The following is a 9,035-nucleotide window of genomic DNA, read 5'->3' on the forward strand; positions in this document are numbered from 1 at the left end:
ATCACAACAGCGTGCCTTGCTACACCGCATTGCTACACCTGGGCAGGGCAGCTCCGACCCCGACGCAGACCGACACCGCACACAGACGCCACAAATAACGTGACCGTGAGACACGAGACGACCGCGAGCGAGACGACCGACTACCGTAGGGAAGATGTGGCCGACAGAGAAGCCCTACGGTGCCACGATGGCGCAGATGCTTTATAGCGGCCTCGAGAAAGAGAGGCGACCGCTGCGGCCTGCGAGAGAAAGCTACCGTCAAAACCAGAATGATGGATGCGTAAGAAGCCAGGCTTTAAGACCTAAGACCGTTAAGAACATGGGAATGAAACCCCAGAAGACAACTCTGTACAAACAGAAGTCTCAAGAGCGGAGCCGCAAGCGCCACCTAGCTCGCCACCTCGAGAGATGACCGCTCAAAAACATCTACGGCGCGACGCATGCCAGACCGATCCACGCTTTAAGCTATAAGCGCGAGACAAGAAGGCTCGATGGGTGCGATGCCGATGAGGCGATGCGCTCGGGACTCTCGGGAAGACTACCGAGGTCCCTGCCGATCAAAGAGCTACAAAGATATTAAGACCCGATAAAGGTATGGTATAAGACACAGAAGACAGACTACACAAACAACACAGCAACACAGACACAGGCTGGAACTGCCCTGCCCACACTAGTCTCATGCTGAAAAGTTCCTGGACGGCCCTCTCCCCTACGCTAACTTCAAAACCCTCCCTGCAGTTCCCGGCCTCGTCCCCTCCCCGCAGGGCCCCCTCCCCATCGCTGCTCCCTCAACTTAGCTTTCAGAGGACCGGGGGTCTGAATCCATCCTCGACAAAAAAGACACATCGGCTAGCCGGCCTGTTCCTGCAGTTGCCAAGCTCTTCATCACCTGCAATAAAACCAAAAGACAAAACACTGCTGACAGTCAGCATTGCACTGGTCAACACCGACCTCTTCCACAACACCTCCCTCCTCAAAAGGGCCATAGCATTCCCCTTACCCTCATCGTAGCTTCTGGCTACGAAGATACTGAGACACACCAACGTACGATTGGGCTTGAGAAGTCACCGGCCCCGTGATCCTCCTTGCTACTACCCAGCTCACCTCAAATGCTCATCCAATTCCAATACAGACACTTTTTGCTATTCCACCTACCCCTGACTCCGCACCCCTGGGCAGAGCAGCTCCACGCCAAACACACACACACACACACACTGACCGACGCTACGCAGAACGCTACAAACAATGCGATTCAAAGACGAGAGAAAACTCTCAGCAAGAAGAACAACTCCCAGACCGGAGATGCTGTCAGGCAAGGAGATCCGCAAGGCCGCAACGGTGAGGCAGGGAGGCTCTACGGCAACCCCAGAAAAAGAGTCTAACGTGACGGCCCGTTACAAGAAGTTGCTGTCAAAACGAAGATGATGGATGCGCAAGCAGCCTGGCTTCAAGACCTAAGAATGTGAGGACGCAGGGAAGAAGCCCCGGTCCATGAAAACGGATGGCTAGAGAACAGAGCTGCTGACACAGCCTAGAACAAGAGAGCAAAAGAGGACCAACCGGAAGCTGCCAAGAAACAAGACCGATCCACACTTTACATTTGTTACGCAAGAAAAGCGGCACCGATTGGCACTATGCCGATGAGTACGGGCATTCGAGACCCTAGGATGGCACCCGAGGCGCATGCCGTGCTCCTTGAGCGAGAAGAGGACATCAAGACCTGAGGAAGGTCTAAGACACAGAAGACAGACTACACAAACAACACAGCAACACAGACACAGGCTGGAACTGCCCTGCCCGGCACACGCTAGCATCGTACCGAGAAGTAACCTGCTTCCTTTAGCTGCCCAAAAGGACTGTTCCTGGACAGCCCTCTCCCCTACGCTAACTTCAAAACCCCTCCCTGCAGTTCCTGACCTCGCCCCTCCCCACGGGGCCCGCTCCCCATCCCTGCTCCCTCAACTTAGCTGTCAGAGGGCCGGGGGTCTGAATCCATCCTCGACAAAAAAGCCACACCCGTATCAGCTAACTGGGAGGTTCCTACAGTCACCATGTTCCTCTTCTTCATCTGCAATAAAAAACCAAATAGTGCCAGCAGTAAGCATCACATCGATCAATGCCAGCCTCTTCCACAACACCCCCTTCTCGAATGCGCCGTGGCATTCTGCTCACCTGCTCGTTCCAGAGTTGTACGCTGCAGCCATCATCGCTTGTGGCACCTAAGAGACCGAGAAAAAAAAGCGTTACTGTTGCGCTTGGGAGAAGTCACCGGCCCCGCGCTCCTCCTCACTCCTACCCCAGCTCACCTCAACTGCACGTCCAATTCCAAAGGCAGCCCGCACGGTGCCTGAAAAACCAGAGAGAAACGTGTAACTGAGCTGCCATACAGTAGTGTGCTACTAGACGCCAACCCGGCCCACAACCGCCTCACCTTCTCAGACCGGTCACCGGCACACGGCTTCGCCCCTCTGAGGCTGCGTACGGCACCTGAAAAAAAGAAAAAAAGAAAGATGCACATGCTGAGATACTGCCTGAAACCACAGCCTGGCCGCAGCAATTCCTCTTACCCTCTCCTATACCTGGGCCGCTCGCCCGCCTGGCCTCCGTCGCTTTGGGCTGGCACGTTGACGCTCAGGTACCACCTGTGAAACACAAACAAATGATGCTTACAACTTCACCAACACTATGACACCTGAAAAATAACCGCTACTTCAGCCCACTAGACATTGCTCACCTTGCCCGAGTCAGCTCCGGTGCCGATATCCTGCTTTGTTCATCGCTTCGCACCTTCCAAAAAAAAAAAAAAAAAACAACCCCCCCCCACACACACAACAACAGACCACGCACCATAATGTAGTCATATAGCCACCAGTCCCATCTTCCCTCCAACACCACACGCCGACCTACCTTCTCACGGCGCTCAACTCTCCTCCGTTGCTCTTTGGTGCGTCTCTTGTCCCTCTGCATCTGAAAAAAAAAAAAAAATTATTAAACAAGTCACCCAGATGCCGATCAGTAGCTTAACCATTCCAGAGGTCTTGTTTCTATTTAGGAATACCATCTAGAGTCCAGCTACAGCTTGCCATTAAAAAAAAAAAAAAAAAAAAAAAAAAAAAAAAAACAAAAAAAAAAACCAGACCAAACTTTAAGCCCCACACATACCAGCCTTCACCCCTGTGAGATTCAATCTGCTTCCCTACTGCTGAACAGCCCCTCCCAGAAGGCTCCAATCGTCTCCATAAAACGCTACTGAAATGACCGTTCGCACAGTCTGCCGACAGCTACTCCATCCGAGATGACTGTACAACCGTCGCCTAAATGGTCGAGGCATATCAACATATTAACCGTAGACTCTTTTCGCTATTCCACCTACCCCTGACTCCACACCCCTGGGCAGGGCAGCTCCGCGCCAAACACACACGGACCGACACTACGCAGAACGCTACAAACAATGCGATTCAAAGACGAGAGAAAACTCTCGGCGAGAAGAATGACTCCCAGACAGGAGACTCTGTCGGGCACGAAGACCTACAGGGGCGCAACAGCGAGGCGAGGAGACTCTACGGCAGCCCCAGAAAAAGAGTTGAACATAACGGCCCGTTAAAAGAAGTTACTGGCAAAACAGAGATGACGGATGCGCAAGCAGCCTGGCTTCAAGACCTAAGAACGTGAGGATGCAGAGAAGTCGTCCCGGTCCGTGACAAGGGATGGCTAGAGAACAGAGCTGCTGACACAGCCCGGAACGCCGCCGCAAAGAGGGGACCGACCGGAAGCTTCCAAAGACGATCCGCGCTTTAAGCTCACAACGCAAGAAAAGCAACACCCGATTGGCACTATGCCGATGAGTACGGGCATTCGAGACCCTAAGGATGGCACCCGAGGCGCATGCTGCGCTCCTTGAGCGCAAAAAGCGATGACGACATCGAGACCCAAGAAAGGTCTCAGACACAGAAGACAGACTACACAAACACACCAAGACAGACACAGGCTGGAACTGCCCTGCCCGGCACACGCTAGCATCGTACCAAGAAGTAACTTGCTTCCTTTAGCTGCCCAAAAGGAACTGTTCCTGGACAGCCCTCTCCCCTACGCTAACTTCAAAACCCCTCCCTGCAGTTCCTGACCTCGTCCCCTCCCCACGGGGCCCGCTCCCCATCCCTGCTCCCTCAACTTAGCTGTCAGAGGGCCGGGGGTCTGAATCCATCCTCGACAAAAGCCACATCAGCAAACCAACATATTCCTCCAGTTGCCAGGCTCCTCTTCATCACCTGCCAAAAAAAAACCCCACCAGTGCCAGCAGTAAGCATCCTGTCGGTCGACACAGACCTCTTCCACAACGCCCTCCTCCTCAAAAGCAACGTGGCCTTCCGCTCACCTGCTCCGCAGGAATTCCAGTCTCGGACGCTGCGGCCATCATCGCTTGTGGCACCTAAGACACCACAAGACAGAAAGCTACCGTTGCGCTTGTGAGAAGTCACCGGCCCCGTGCTCCTCCTCTCTGCTACCCCAGCTCACCTCAAATGCTCATCCAATTCCAAAGGCAGCCTGCAGGGCACCTGCAAAACCAAAGAGAAATGCTTAACCGAGTGGCCATGTAACACTTTGCTATTAGACACCGACCCGGCCGACAACAGCCTCACCTTCTCGGACCGCTCGTCGGCATGCGGCTTTGCCCCTCCGAGCCTCCTTGCGGCATCTGAAAAAAACACCAAAGCAAAAGGCACATGCTGAGATACTGCACGAAACCACGGCCTGACCGCACCGATTCCCATCTCCCGCTCCTTTACCTCGGCCGCTCGCCGGCCCTGCCTCTGCTGTTTACAGGTTGCCACGTCGAGGCTCGGGTACCACCTATAAGAGACAGACAACAAGGGATGCTTCTAACTTCACCAACACTACGACACCCGAAAAATAACTGCTCCTTCAGCCCACTAGACAGGGCTCACCTTGCCCGAGTCAGCTCCGGTGCCTATGTCCTGCTTCACGCCTTCAAAATAAAAAACTCAAAACCTGTAAGCTAGTCATCTAGCCACCGGTCGCATCTTCCCTCCGACGACACTCACCGACCCACCTTCTCACGTCGCTCCGCTCACCTCTTCCGTCGCTCTCTGGTGCGTATCTTGTCCCTCTGCATCTGAAAAAAATTATTATTAAACAAGTCACCTGGATGCTGAATGATAGCTTAACCATTCCAGAGGTCTTGATGCCATTCAGGAATACCATCTGGCATCCAACAGCAACCTGCCAATAAAAAAAAAAAATCTGGTCATGCCCCGGGTCTCTGCATAGCACTACAGGAATACTCTCCTCGCCTGCTGCCTATCTGGCTCTTTGCTCTGAAATGGACTGTACGCTCTTTGCCTACAAAGTCTAGGCTTATCAACATGTTAGCCTTAGAATCTTGTTGTTACTCTTTTGCTGGCTACCACCGCTATGCCCGCAGGCAGAGCGGCTCCAACCCAGACACAAACGTGCAGAGACCAACGCTGCACACAAACAAGACAAATGGCATGACCCAGACACATAAAAAAAGCTCTCAAAGCATGACTCTGGGACAAGAGACATCATCGGGTGAGAAGACCAAGGGGCCCATGAGGAAGACTCTATGGCAGCCCGAGAAGAGTCGAGCACTGTGGCCCGTTACAAAAAGATATGGCTGCAACGGGGATGAGGCATGTGCAGGGAGCCTAAGAATGTAGGCATGCACCTAAGAACGTAGGGATGCAGGGAAGAAGTCCCAGAAAAGGTATCCGCGAAAACGGACCGCTCAAGATCAGAGCTGCTGACGCAGCCCGGAACGATGCCGCAAAGAGAGGACCGACCGGAAACTTCTCAGAAGCAAGACCTAGCCACACTTTAAGCTTGTAACGCAAGAAAAGAAGCACCCGATTGGCACTATGCCGATGAGTACGGGCATTCGAGACCCTAGGGATGGCACCCGAGGCGCATGCTGTGCTCCTCGAGCGCAAAGAGCAACGAGGACATCGAGACCCAAGAAAGGTCTAAGACACAGAAGACAGACTACACAAACACACCGAGACAGACACAGGCTGGAACTGCCCTGCCCTGCCACGCTAGCATCGTACCGAGAAGTAACCTGCTTCCTTTAGCTGCCCAAAGGGGACTGTTCCTGGACAGCCCTCTCCCCTACGCTAACTTCAAAACCCCTCCCTGCAATTCCCGACCTCATCCCCTCCTCCCAGCCCCTCCCCATCCCTGCTCCCTCAACTTAGCTTTCAGAGGGCCAGGGGTCTGAATCCATCCTCGACAAAAAGAGCCACACCCGTATCAGCTAACTGGGAGGTTCCTACAGTCACCATGTTCCTCTTTGTCATCTGCAATAAAAAACCCAAATAGTGCCAGCAGTAAGCATCACATCGATCGATGCCGACCTCTTCCACGACACCCCCTCCTCAAATGCGCCGCGGCATTCCGCTCACCTGCTTGTTCCAGAGTCGTACGCTGCGGCCGTCATTGCTTGTGGCACCTAAGATACCAAGAAAAAAAAGAGTTACTGTTGCGCTTCGGAGAAGTCACCGGCCCCACGCTCCTCCTCGCTGCTACCCCAGCTCACCACAACTGCACATCCAATTCCAAAGGCAGCCCGCAGGGCACCTGCAAGACCAAAGAGAAATGCTTAACTGAGTGGCCATGTAACACTTTGCTATTAGACACCGACCCGGCCGACAACAGCCTCACCTTCTCAGACCGCTCGTCAGCATGCGGCTTCGCCCCTCCGAGCCTGCTTGCGGCATCTGAAAAAAACACCAAAGCAAAAGGCACATGCTGAGATACTGCCCAAAACCACGGCCTGACCGCACCGATTCCCATCTCCCGCTCCTTTACCTTGGCCGCTCGCCGGCCCTGCCTCTGCTGTTTACAGGTTGCCACGTCGAGGCTCGGGTACCACCTGTGAAACACAAACAACAAGGGATGCTTCTAACTTCACCAACACTACGACACCTGAAAAATAACTGCTCCTTCAGCCCACTAGACAGGGCTCACCTTGCCCGAGTCAGCTCCGGTGCCGATATCCTGCTTCCCGCCTTCAAAATAAAAAACTCAAAACCTGTAAGCTAGTCATCTAGCCACCGGTCGCATCTTCCCTCCAACGACACTCACCGACCCACCTTCTCACGTCGCTCCGCTCACCTCTTCCGTCGCTCTCTGGTGCGTATCTTGTCCCTCTGCATCTGAAAAAAATTATTAAACAAGTCACCTGGATGCTGAATGATAGCTTAACCATTCCAGAGGTCTCGATTCCATTTAGGAATACCATCTGGATTCTGACAGCAGCCTGCCAATAAAAAAAATCTGGTCATGCCCCGGGTCTCTGCATAGCGCTACAGGAATACTCTCCTCGCCTGCTGCTTATCTGGCTCTTTGCTCTGAAATGGACTGTACGCTCTTTGCCTACAAAGTCTAGGCTTATCAACATGTTAGCCTTAGAATCTTGTTGTTACTCTTTTGCTGGCTACCACCGCTATGCCCGCAGGCAGAGCGGTTCCAACCCAGACAAACATGCAGAGACCAACGCTGCACACAAACCAGACAAATGGCACGACCCAGACATATAAAAAAAGCTCTCAAAGCATGACTCTGGGACAAGAGACATCATCGGGCGAGAAGACCAAGGGGCCCATGAGGAAGACTCTATGGCGGCCCGAGAAGAGTCGAGCACTGTGGCCCGTTACAAACAGATATGGCTGCAACGGGGATGAGGCATGTGCAGGGAGCCTAAGAATGTAGGCATGCACCTAAGAACGTAGGGATGCAGGGAAGAAGTCCCAGAAAAGGTATCCGCGAAAACGGACCGCTCAAGATCAGAGATGCTGACGCAGCCCGGAACGATGCCGCAAAGAGGGACCGACCGGAAACTTCTCAGAAGCAAGACCTAGCCACGCTTTAAGCTTGTAACGCAAGAAAAGAAGCACCCGATTGGCACTATGCCGATGAGTACGGGCATTCGAGACCCTAGGGATGGCACCCGAGGCGCATGCTGTGCTCCTCGAGCGCAAAGAGCAACGAGGACATCGAGACCCAAGAAAGGTCTAAGACACAGAAGACAGACTACACAAACACACCAAGACAGACACAGGCTGGAACTGCCCTGCCCGGCACACGCTAGCATCGTACCGAGAAGTAACCTGCTTCCTTTAGCTGCCCAAAGGGACTGTTCCTGGACAGCCCTCTCCCCTACGCTAACTTCAAAACCCCTCCCTGCAGTTCCCGACCTCGTCCCCTCCCCGCAGGGCCCGCTCCCCATCCCTGCTCCCTCAACTTAGCTTTCAGAGGGCCGGGGGTCTGAATCCATCCTCGACAAAAAAAGCCACACCCGTATCAGCTAACTGGGAGGTTCCTACAGTCACCATGTTCCTCTGTCATCTGCAATAAAAAACAAATAGTGCCAGCAGTAAGCATCACATCGATCAATGCCAACCTCTACCACAACACCCCCTCCTCAAATGTGCCGTGGCATTCCGCTCACCTGCTCGTTCCAGAGTCGTACGCTGCGGCCGTCATCGCTTGTGGCTCCTAAGATACCGAGAAAAAAAGAGTTACTGTTGCGCTTGGGAGAAGTCACCGGCCCCGCGCTCCTCCTCGCTGCTACCCCAGCTCACCTCAACTGCACGTCCAATTCCAAAGGCAGCCCGCACAGTGCCTGAAAAACCAAAAGGTAAATGCTTAACCAAGCTGCCATATAATACTTTGCTATTAGACGCTGACCCGGCCCACAACCGCCTCACCTTCTCAGACCGGTCACCGGCACACGGCTTTGCCCCTCTGAGGCTGCTTGCTGCACCTGAAAAAAAAAAACGAAGAAAAATGCACATGCTGAGATACTGCCTGAAACCAAAGCCTGGCCACAGCAATTCCTCTTACCCTCTCCTATACCTGGGCCGCTCACCCGCCTGGCCTCCGTCGCTTTGGGCTGCCATGTTGAGGCTCAGGTCCCACCTGTGAAACACAAACAAACGATGCTTACAACTTCACCAACACTATGACACCTGAAAAATAACCGCTACTTCAGCCCA

General features: G+C 53.5%; 1 long non-coding RNA gene across 4 annotated transcripts; it reads right to left on the reverse strand.

The window, feature by feature from the left end:
* Positions 1–2,168: 2,168 nt before the first annotated feature.
* On the reverse strand, positions 2,169–3,089 carry LOC127027928 (uncharacterized). 4 transcript variants are annotated; one of them, XR_007767865.1, is made up of 5 exons: positions 2,908–3,089; positions 2,735–2,787; positions 2,432–2,642; positions 2,307–2,347; positions 2,169–2,219 (listed from the first exon to the last, which is right to left on the reverse strand). It is a non-coding gene; the product is annotated as an uncharacterized LOC127027928 (long non-coding RNA). The 4 variants fall into 4 exon arrangements; XR_007767863.1 differs by having other exon boundaries at positions 2,307–2,642; XR_007767864.1 differs by having other exon boundaries at positions 2,206–2,487; positions 2,580–2,642.
* Positions 3,090–9,035: the final 5,946 nt, after the last annotated feature.

Source organism: Gymnogyps californianus, unplaced genomic scaffold (assembly GCF_018139145.2).
Source record: "Gymnogyps californianus isolate 813 unplaced genomic scaffold, ASM1813914v2 HiC_scaffold_107, whole genome shotgun sequence".
Classification (NCBI taxonomy): Eukaryota; Metazoa; Chordata; class Aves; order Accipitriformes; family Cathartidae; genus Gymnogyps; species Gymnogyps californianus.